An 11,420-nucleotide genomic window follows, 5' to 3' on the forward strand; every position below is an offset into this window, starting at 1 on the left:
ACAAGATGGCGCTTCTCACATGTGTCTTAAATTTTCAGCCTCTGTCTCTGCCTGTAAGGTTCACCACTCATCTTGGGCTATTAAAATGGCCGTTAGGCAGCAGTTTTGGGAAATTAAAGCAGTCTTACATTAAATTCATTGGTTTTCTTGTCAAGTCCCACATGCTGACTTTCCCAACCATACAGTTTCAGTTTCTGTCCTGGAGGAAGACAGCTGACATCCATGTCATTAATTAATGGTTGGGACATGTAAAATAACTCTCTACATGGGGACTATGGCTAAGGTTCAGAAGCCTTTGTCTCTGAATTGTGCCCCCCCCCCCCCCAGAAATTCCACGATTTGATCTTCAGTGACATTATTACAGTCAGTGCGTGAGCTGCATCCCAACTTATCAACTGTACCGTGTTACATATGAAAGGGCATGCACTCCTGAGTCACTGAGAAGAACACTTTCCTGTGTGGATAAATGAAGGCACTCATGTTGTTTCTTGCCATTACACATATCGAATCAGATGTGTAGAAAGAAATGCACCCAATACTCTTCCTTCCACCCGCTGCCCTGTCTTCAGTCATACAGTGTTGGTGTGGACGTCACACAGCTAAACACAGCCCAGCAGTGGTAATTGCTCTGTTCGCCCCAGACTGGCTGAAAGCAGCTGCATCATCTATCCACTCAATTTACTCCTAATGTTTGTTACTGATTGAACCGGCAATGAGGCCAGGAACAGTGACAAGGCTGGATAGAATCAAACCTTTTGTCCGTCTGCATGCACAACTTTCCTCCTCCTCCTCGTCCACCCCGCTCTAGCCCTCTCCTTCTCTGCTTCCTTCCTGTGTTCAGTGCTGCCCATGAGAAGTCCCTCCAGCGTTTCATTAATGGGGCGAGTTAATGTTGGTGCACGCGCCGCTCATATAAACTGCACTCGCTCCCTCTTCACCTTTCTCCTTCCCTCCCCCCTGGCCTCCCTCCTGCCCCCGTGTCACCTTTTCCACTCACTTGAGTCCTCTCTTTGCCCTCTCACTCTGCAAGAACCGGAGACTGATGCAGTCGTGACTAAGGATCTCCCTCGGTGTCAGAGTAGCTGTTGTTTAGCTCTAACTCTGTGCAGCTCCGGATGGCTCTGCTTTTACCCCGAGGGCTTTAATAACCTGAAATCTTTATACTCTCCATAGATGTCATATGCTTCTGTATTCAAAAGGACTTATAAAAGCTTGTAAAACAGACTTATATGCCCCTGACATCACATTTCAGATTGATCTGTCATGTAAAGACATTTTTGGAAGAATATTTTAGCTGAGTGCCTTTTCCACCGTTGATACTGAATACTTAATTTAGCCAGTATATTATCAGCAATATATCCAAAATATTAGACAACCAATATAATTTGTGTCAAATTATTGTCATGGTGTGATGAAAATGAGTACTGTTTTACTGGATTACTGGAACTTAGATAGTGTCATTGAGTATTTCTGCTAAGGCAAAACTCCCCTCAACTGTGTTACATGGGGATGATATGTGTATATATGTGTATATATGTGTATATATCTATATCTATATCTATATATACATATGTGTGTGTGTGTGTTTATATAAAGTGTCAGAATCATTTTTATTCCAGGAGTGTATATTGCCAAATCCATCTGGAATAACAAAGTGCAAAGAACAGCATATGTTTTCGGCATATATTGGAGAACATATGCTGTAACAGCCAGACATTATTCTGGCCTCCACTCTTTGCACAATGGTAGATGACGCTGCAGCTGATCAGATATTGCTCTTTATTAAGATTGATTTGTTTTTTTATATCTTCTTATTTAGATATCAATAAAAGCAAGTGTCTGCAAACTATTTTAGTCCATGCAAGAAAAAGATTCTAGTATGTGAAGAATATCCTTCACATAAATGTTTAAAGAATCAAACCGGTCCTTTATCTTTTGTTTGGCCTCTATTTGACCTAAATTTGATTTGTAATTGTGTGAACAGGGAGTGAAACAGAGTTTAAAGCATCCATTTTTACACTATATCACTCAACCCCTGGTGTATCAAAAACCCTTGCATAAATAAAATGTATCCACGAATCAAATAATAAACCAAATAACAACAACAAGAATAATAGAACAGAGTTTAATGTTTTTATTTGAAAAAAATCTTTCAAAGTAAATTTTTGCACTACACATGTCAAATTCCAGCTATAGCTGATCACAGCTATAGCACAAACGTGCTGATCTACATACCCTGCTTGATTGTGACTGCAACTGATGTGCTAGCAGCCATCTGCCTTCTTTACACTTCAAGTTGCCTTATGTTGCACTGAGAGCTCACTTAAACAAACAGTGTTTGTCAGGGCTCATTTAAAGGTGCCACATTCAGTCCAGCTAATTGCTATTCAACTCAATATGACTCAGTTACTGTAGGCAGCTAACTGCCACTTACTGTAGTCACTTCCTGCACTGTTGGTGAAGAATTATGTAATGCGAAGAGGGGTAAAGTCTCAAAACTCATTGCAATGTATACCAAACACAGGAAGTGAATTAGGAAAGAACAACAGGAAGCACACATTAAAAAAAGGGGGATTAACTGTTTTCCAGTACTGATAAAAAAGATACTTCAGGTTCCTGATGAAAACAGCGCATCAACAGTCATAATAATATTCTCAGCTTCACCAGATTTTAAAAGTAAAGCACTGTTGAAATGATGTGCAATATGAGTTTCTTCCATGGCATCGGATACTTTTGAAATAGTAACATTCATTAGTTCAAATTAAAGCAGAGTATAAAATCCCTGAGGACTGGAGCGCTGTCATTTAAGCTAAATTGCTCTCTGACCTCCCTAATGTCCTCCTTTTTAATCAGTCACAGGTGATCAAACATGGACCAGAAGTCAATACCTCTGTGAGTGTAGGATCCAGTCATCTGGAGGTGCTCAGACATTTTATAGCATAAATAACTTGTGGATATTTAGGTGGTATTTCAGTACTCATCAATGTTTTTAATTTTAGCTGCGAATATATTAATTTCCATCAGTGTCATCACTAGGTGCTAGATATGAGTCAGAACTGTTGGCGGTCTTTAATGTGAAGGCTTCAGTCTCACACATTGCATGTTTTTCCTACATAAGTGAGCAATATACCTGCACATTATGAAATACATTTCTCACAAAGTATGTAGTAGCCATAATAATATACCCAGAATAAAACATCTTTATGTGGAAACTTCTTAAAAGAGAACTCAAAGTGTGGTTTTGTACAGAAATAAAATAGTGTCCTCTTTCCTTTGCTCTAGGATGCTCCAGTATGACCCTGCAGATAGGTTCGTGATTCAAGAAAAGACAGAGCATAAGTAAGTAATCATTCTCCTGTTTGCCTCTGAAGCAGCAATGTCACTCAGCCTCATGCAGGCCTGAGTCAAAAGCTCCAAAAATGACACAGACTTCGGTACATTTCTGTGTGTGTGTGTGCTTTTGTAAACAGGGGCTTATTGGAGTTTTTGGTGTCTTTTTGTGTTGCTTGTTTTCTGCTGAAATCGAGTGTATTGGTATCACAGCAGGAACCACTTGTTAGATCACACGCTGCAAATTATGCCAGACTCTGCAAGATCCCATGGCTCAAACATGAAAGCATGACACTATTGGCTTCCCCCCAAAAAATACATAAATTTTCAGCCTGATCTCACCAGAGAAAAAAATAGTGGCTGATTTTTGAAGGCAATTGTCATGTAAATCCATGTATTTACATATAATATGCATCGCCTTTTCATGGAAGGATTGGTTGCACTGTGGTAATAATAACAAAAAAATGGAGGTCTATTTTAACTTATTTTCCTAAAGCTTTCCAATTTCCTCAGGTGCCTAAATTAACCAAACAGTAAACGTAGGTCTTGTGGCTGTCTTGTTTTTGATTTGTGCTAATCTCGTCCCTCTGCCTCTGAATGCACGTTTGCCAGTTTTCACACTGCTCCAAAGGCGCTAGCAGTGCAAATGTGAAAACACTCATAAGTTGCATCTGTAGTCTGTATACACTCATTAACCCGATCAGGGATCTCATTAAAACCACATGCCTAATATTGGGAAGGTCCCTCATGCTAAAACAATGTCTGGCAGTGGGATGTTGGAAGTGGATCCTTGTTGTTTTGCGGGTGAATCCTGATACACAGAGGCCTTCCCTCAAACCTACCACCTCCTAGTCCAATTGTGCATCCTGGTTAAAACCAGGTTAAAACTTTAAGTTCTTTATTAAGTTCTTTGAGCCACTCTTGGCTATTCTGCGATGCACTGTCCTGTTGGAGCAGTTCACTATTGTTGGAGGCGTACTTGCTCTGCAACATCTCCATAAAAGGCAGGACTTAAGGTTTCCCAGCAGATTATTGCATTGTAATGAGATAATCAATGCTATTCGTCTCGCCCATTAGTGATTTTAACGTTGTAGTTGTTGGTCAATGTTAATCAGTGTTGGAGATGTTGGAGATATGAAATATCAGCCTATTATGTTATTTAAGTACATGTTGAAATCTCTCCCAAAAGCTTTGCATGATTATAAACTGCTAACTAAGCTGTAGTAAGGAATATTACACATTATAGTTTAGCTATTTTTTTCATATAAATGCTTTTGTAAGACTATTTCAGGTGCTGTAGGGACTTATCAGTTTTCCAAACAAACAAACACTGGCATGAAGGGTGATATTATTTTGTCCAACTGCATCTAAACATTCATTTTCACATTGTAATTTTCCAACTTCCAAGCCCGTGTCTGCGAGCTATCCCTTTAAAGACTCTTGACTGCACAAAAGCTGATGCTCATGCTGGCAGCAGTTACCATGGCAACAAATGACTGAAGTGTATCTATTGCTGCTCTTATGCTGAGAGCTGTCAGAAACAGATAAATAAAATGAAACAGAGGAGGGAAGATTTTGATTCTTACTTTCAGAACTGAGAGCCATGTGACAGCTCGGAAACTTTGATTCACTGCATTCAGTCTGAACACGAATAAGTCACGAAAACAAACACATCCATTAGTCAAGTATGTGTACAATGATATTACCAGTGGTTACCGTCACTGCCAGCATGATTTAATTTTACAGCTCTTGATATTTGCAGCTTGTTTTTGGTTACAGAATAATGTTTGACAAGCTGATCGATGAACTTCCTTTGGCTACTTCTCTGGTCATTAACAACAATGAATTATTCCGGAGAATTAAATCAATTTGTCTGCCATATATGGGAGCTGTTTCTTTGCAGACGTAGGCAGAGCAAGCAACAGTGGACGGGAATAAATTGTAGGTGAAAAAAAAACTACTGACTGCTGTATAAATATTTAAACAAGCAAAAGGGCAGATGGGTCTTTAGAATTAATTACCCCATTCAGTGTAAATATGAATGTTAGGGGTGACTTCATCAGTAGAGGCTCCATGCTGGAGTCTATGCAGTATTAATGACTGGCAGCAAAAGCCCTTCACCTCTTAAAGTGGAAAATGTTTGCTGGCTACAGACAGAAGCCTTCAGTGTTACACTGCTATCAGAGGGAATGTCATTTTAATTGGTATTTTCTAGTAAAGGAAGATTCAGCAGGAAATAACAATCCTTCTAATGATCACAACCCATTGTAGAGTCACTTCATGTAGAGACAGGGTAGCACAAAGCCTCTAAAACTGATAATAGCTTACTGCATGGACCAATGTGTGGGTCATCCACTACATAGCGAGACAGTGTTCAGTGAGACACTGAAGATGTTGTTGTGGTTGCCAAACATATTTTGTTGACCATGGAGGATTGGTATTTTTAGTCATGGTGGAGGTGTGGCTCAAAACAGCAGTGGTTGCTTACAGTCAGTTTGTTCACCATCTATCTCAGCAACTTATTAACCAGAAGCTATAAGAAGACTTGCTTTACTTAGCAAAAGCATTAAAGAATTGCTTCATTTAAATGTACATTTCTAGGATAAAAGAGCATGCTTTTTCTAGTGAAAAGCATTTTAATTTTGTTCAAGATTGACCCCCACCACAAACCACCATATGTCTGTGAAATTGTGGAAGGATTGTGACAAATCAGAGCTTCACCTGGCAAAGATTTGCTCATCCCCACTTCCATAGCTGTTGATGACGGTAGCAATCTTTTTCTTTGTGTGTTTCTTTTAAAAACAGTACAGTATGACTAAATCTCATTTTCCTCCAAAAAATTGCATCCATGCTTGTGAAAACATAATCTAAAAATAGCGTGCTAGGACTCACGTGGCTATCTGAAAGCTCTTAATTGGTGGCATCACAGAATATAGATCCTGAAATGGACATGGAAAGGGTGAAAATTTGCCTTTGTCTCTCAAATCCTTTTTTAACAAGAGAGAAAGAGAAAAAAGCCAACTAAACCTTGAAGCGCCAGGTACAGTATGACATAAGCCCAACGATCGTTTTGCTGAAAATATTTTCAATTCATTGTTGAACTTGCTGAAAGTCACACATAATTGCCCCTTTAAATGTTTTTATATAACTGCAGTGGTGGAGGTGGTGGAGTAAGTTGTTTAACTCTGGAAATGGGAGTGGGAAGAAGAGTTCTTAGTCTCAGGAAAAAGGAAGAAAAAGTAATTTCTGGAAATAATAGGTATTGACAATTGAGGGAAGAAATAAAGCGGCGACTCTAACAAAGCAAGGAGACATGGACTGTACATGTGACAGCAGCACAAAGAAGCCAACGTTGCTTGGTGTGTACATCACTATCTACATTACATGAAAGCATACACACGCTCCTCCCACGCATCAAACACTCTTCACTACACTTACACCTTCCACGCTTTTGCCCACGCATACACACATACTACTTTACACTGTTATAAAAAAGCTCTCTCTACACACACACACACACACACACACACACACACACACACACACACACACACACAGTCACTCGCAGCTACCTACCTTATGCCCCTGTGGCTCAGCTGGCATCACTCATGCTCTCTGAGCTGTTACAAAACTAAAGGTCTACATCCCTCCATCGCCAAACATTACTCACTGCTCGCACTGAGAGGATGCTGTGTGTTACATGTTGTAGTCTTCTTTATTCGATATTTCTGGTAAGAGGAAGGACAGGCAGGCCATTTTTTGACTGAATGATACATAAGAGGAGAAAGCCACCTACAGAGCACACGTGTCGTATAGTGACAGCGTATATAACTATTGTGAAACCATCTATCATTCACACTCCCTATTCCCTGCCTTTTTACACTTGAAGGTCCTTCAAAATTGCCTTTATGTAATTTATCATTATGTAGAAGTGATTATGTGCCTTGTTACATGTAACTCAAATTAATGCCACATTTTCACACCATGTAATCATCATCAGCAGAAAACTATTCACAAGCTGTTATGTAGTGTTTCATAATTTAAGTGTCTACACAAAGTCGTGGTAAGGCGTCTGCTTTTCTTTTATAAAGTGGGGAATCTATTGGTACACTTCCAGCTGTGTTCTGAATTTCAAATGTATTTTTGATGATCATGAATGACAAAGTTAATATTCATATGAGTGAGGGGGAGGAATCTGAATGGGTCCCAATTGTTTCTACCAAGCCCCTCATTAAGACCACAGAAGCTTCATTGCTTCATTCATGTCGGTGCGTCGTGAGCGGACAGTCTGAAATGTGTAAAAAAGAGCAAGAGCACACTTCATGATGAGATGACACCAGTCACGACCCTTGTTTGAAAAAAAAAAAGTCATTTCTACCTTTCTTTTATTTGTCACGGGGTGACTGCATGACACACACACGAGCACGTATTTGTCTGTATGGCCCTTATGGACCTGTAAGTTTGACTTTTATCTTCTAACAAGCTGCCAAAGAGTTGATGTGCTGTCGGTGCTGCAGACGTGTTATTTATAAAACTGCTTTGTGAAAAAAAATTCTGAAAGAAAAGTGAAAATCACAGAGTTCTTAAAACTGAATAAAATATCTATTTGTTCTAAGTCTTTGTTCATACTTTTGATCATTTTGTGGAAGAAAAGAAGCTGTTCTTTGGTGAGAATCTTAAGAGGATAGTTCCACAGTACTGCTGCCACTGTAGCTTATCCCAGCTATCATGGGACAGGTCTAACATGTAGAAACGCTAACATTCACACCCACAGCAAATGGAATTAGAAATAGAATCAGAGAATTGCCAGTTAACCTAATACGCATGTCTGTGGATTGGATGGGGTCAAGTCGGACCACACAAAGGAAGAGCACACGCTACTTCCACAAAGAAAAGCCCCTATAGGATTCGAACTTAGGACCCTCTTGAGAGGTGGCAGCGCTGAACACTGAACCACTGTAATGTTAATTTGTAATAAAATTTTCAAGAGGAACTGTTACATAACTTGTCTCTCATAGCTTGTAATCAAAACTGTGCATAATAGGTCGTTATTATGGTTATTATTCATTATTACTTACACTGATACAAACCACTTCATGTCTAGGCTACAAGAGTTGTAGCTGGTTTTTATTTATGCTATAGAAGAAAATTTCCCCTTTTTCAGCTTTTTGTTTTTCTTTTGCGCATTACTTAACTCAAACAGGAAAACCACAAGAGCTCAAAAAATATTTGAAAGCATTTTTTGAGGAAAATATATGAACTCAACATCAACAGTCACCGTTACATAATATGACCTGATTTTTGCAGAGAGCTGTCTAGACCTGCTGTTTGTGCCAGACCTTTTTGCACAGATAAATGCAGTGAATTGAGTCTTGTTCCAAATGTGTCTCCCCACACGTATTCAGCTGTCTCATTCATCTTTCACTCAGTTGTCGCACACGCAGCCTCTCAGTCCCTTTTCAGTGTTTCCCGACTCCTTGGCTCACTTTTGTTGCTCTGTACTTAAATCCTTTAACCTTTTCTCCGCCATGCTTTCCTAGCTTTTGCAGCTACCTTTTGTTCTCATCACACGAAGGAGCTCTTGTAGGAAAATGGCTCTACCCCCACACCCCCACCGCTTCGTGATGAGACACTTCATCATGAAGGAGATAGGTTCACAGGAGCACGTCTAATGACAAGTTGGTAATGATTATCTGTTTCAGTGTCTAGAAACAAGAGACATGATGTGTTTGTCTCTGATTACCTGTATGTCTACAGGCTATTCTGGCTTCAAGATCATTTAAAAGAAATGATTAAGGCCTGTAGTTTGATTATTAGCAGTATGCAAATAACCGTCAACCCACAATGGTTAATAATAGCTATACGCGCTGTTAGGAATGGCTTAAATAGGAGTGGATAATTCGAAATAAGGAGCTGCTTGGGCTTGCAGTAAATAAGCTCATGCTGGGACGATTGCAGGAGTTTACCACTTCTAAACAAAAGAGGTGAACACTGTTTACTTACAAAAATCCATCATGTATCGATTAACATTAAGCAGATGTTGTTTATTGTTTTTTCCCTTCAATCATTGAAGTCATTACACTTTTTTATTCTTGCCTATAGAAAAGAAGTCAGACATTTGCATGCTGCTCAGTTTATGATTGCAGCTATTTTGATTTAACTAATAAGAAAGGAACCAAGTCTTTGCTAAAGTCTTCTCTTTAGGAAACCTACTTGGAGATTAATGAAAAAGATCACAGTCATGCGTAGCATCTTTGATACATGCACTGGGTTACATTTGAACTATTTTCTAAATGTAGTTGTGTCAGCAGCTATGGCCTGAAGAGACATATGTAGGCTGACTAACAGAAGGTGCTAGCAGTGCTCAATATGTCATTGTCTCTTGTTTGGCTAATTACAGCATGGTGCCGGTGTCAGCCCTCCAAGCAAGCCAACACGAACTCACAAGCGCACGTTCAAGCACGTGTAGACACACAGCCATCAATCATCTCTGACTGAATACTCCATCAAAAAGCTTCAACACTGTTCTTTATTTGATTTTATGCAAATATGCTTTTATAGGAGCGTTCTGATTCAGCATTCTTATTGCAGTGACTCTTTATTGCGGTGAGTCAAACGTGGTGATGAAAGGCTACATTACAACAGTCTCTTCAGATTCGTTTATAATCAAGCGTCCTCAATCACAGATCCAGGCAGCGTATTCTTGTGGTAGGCGGGCAGAAGTCATAGAGAATAATCCTTTTATTTGCTGTTATTACATGTTTGCCTCACTGCATTACAGTATACAGCTGAAGTTAGACCTGTCTTGAGGGTCACATGGGAAATTATATCTATTTATTTATGATCTTGTCTAGTTTTATTGTGTTAGTTTTTGAATTGGAACATTTATTTTTCCATAGGAGAGCTTAATGAGCTGCCTGGAAATGTGACTGTGTGCACACAGGAACCAATTAAATTAAACATGAGGACCATCATTCTTTTCGCCCCCATCTCCAGAATGGTAGGACGTGAAGAGGGACATGGTCTGATTCATTTTCTATTGCCAATTAATTGCAGGTTAAGTATGTCAGACTGGAGTCTTGTTTATGTGGTGGTAGGAAATTAGATTACTTCTTCTTCAGTCTGAACTGAGGGCACACATTATTTCAACACAATTTAGGGATTGTACAGAAATGATTTGGGGGGAGGGGTGTGTTGTTAAGGTGGAAGAGTAATCATGGTTTTCTTCTTTCCTGCTGAGGGGAGGGCAGAGGAAGAGAACAAAGAATCTGAGGACAAAAACTGGACTTTGTGATTTGCTTCACACTGGAATAAATTCTTTTATTTATTTCTCCATTCAACTTTCTCTGCAACATGAAAACTTCATCAATTATAGCCCAGAAGGTTATATCTTTGAGAAATAAAAGTATCTTTTGAGGCTGCCCATAACCCAGCGTATTGCTACTGTCGATCCAAAGCCTGGATAAATTGGGGGGAGACAGATGATGTGGTGACTCCTAAACAGAGCAGTCGAGAGAAGAAGAAAGTCTTTGCTTCAAGAGGCTGTGCCATATTATAATTTATGTTAAACATTTTGGTATATTTGTGCACCGGTAGCTGTTTAGAAATTGTTAAATCAGATTCCATCATCTTATTCCTGTTTTGTTGTTAATTGTGTGCTTTATTTTGTGCTTTTATGGTGGGGGGAATGTAAAATATTCATGAAGTCAGTGATGAGCAATTTAAAACATCGTGATATAAGAATGGATTTACATTCCTACCTTTGTCATTTGTTATCACTCTGTCAACTGAGCAAGTCTGGTGTCTGAAATGACAGGAGTACATCCTCTGCTCAGTACTTATTATGTTTAACCATTGTTTTTCTTTACATTCTCTTTAAGTAATACGTTTATGGATATTTATATTTGCTATTTTACTGAGCTAAATTCGTCTGTGCATCACCAGAGGTGACGGAATGTGAATTAGAGGAAGTGCTACAGTGGTTACAAATCACCAGAAAATTCTGGCTGGAAATGAAATCTAAAGGGGTTTTAGTTTTGTGGTGGGAGGCCAGACTTTATCCTACATGACTTTTACTTACCAAGGGCATT

The sequence above is a fragment of the Copadichromis virginalis genome, linkage group LG23, assembly GCF_057382275.1.
Source record: "Copadichromis virginalis isolate Kocher_CV1m ecotype Utaka linkage group LG23, C_Virginalis_male_GT1.1, whole genome shotgun sequence".
Lineage (NCBI taxonomy): Eukaryota > Metazoa > Chordata > Actinopteri > Cichliformes > Cichlidae > Copadichromis > Copadichromis virginalis.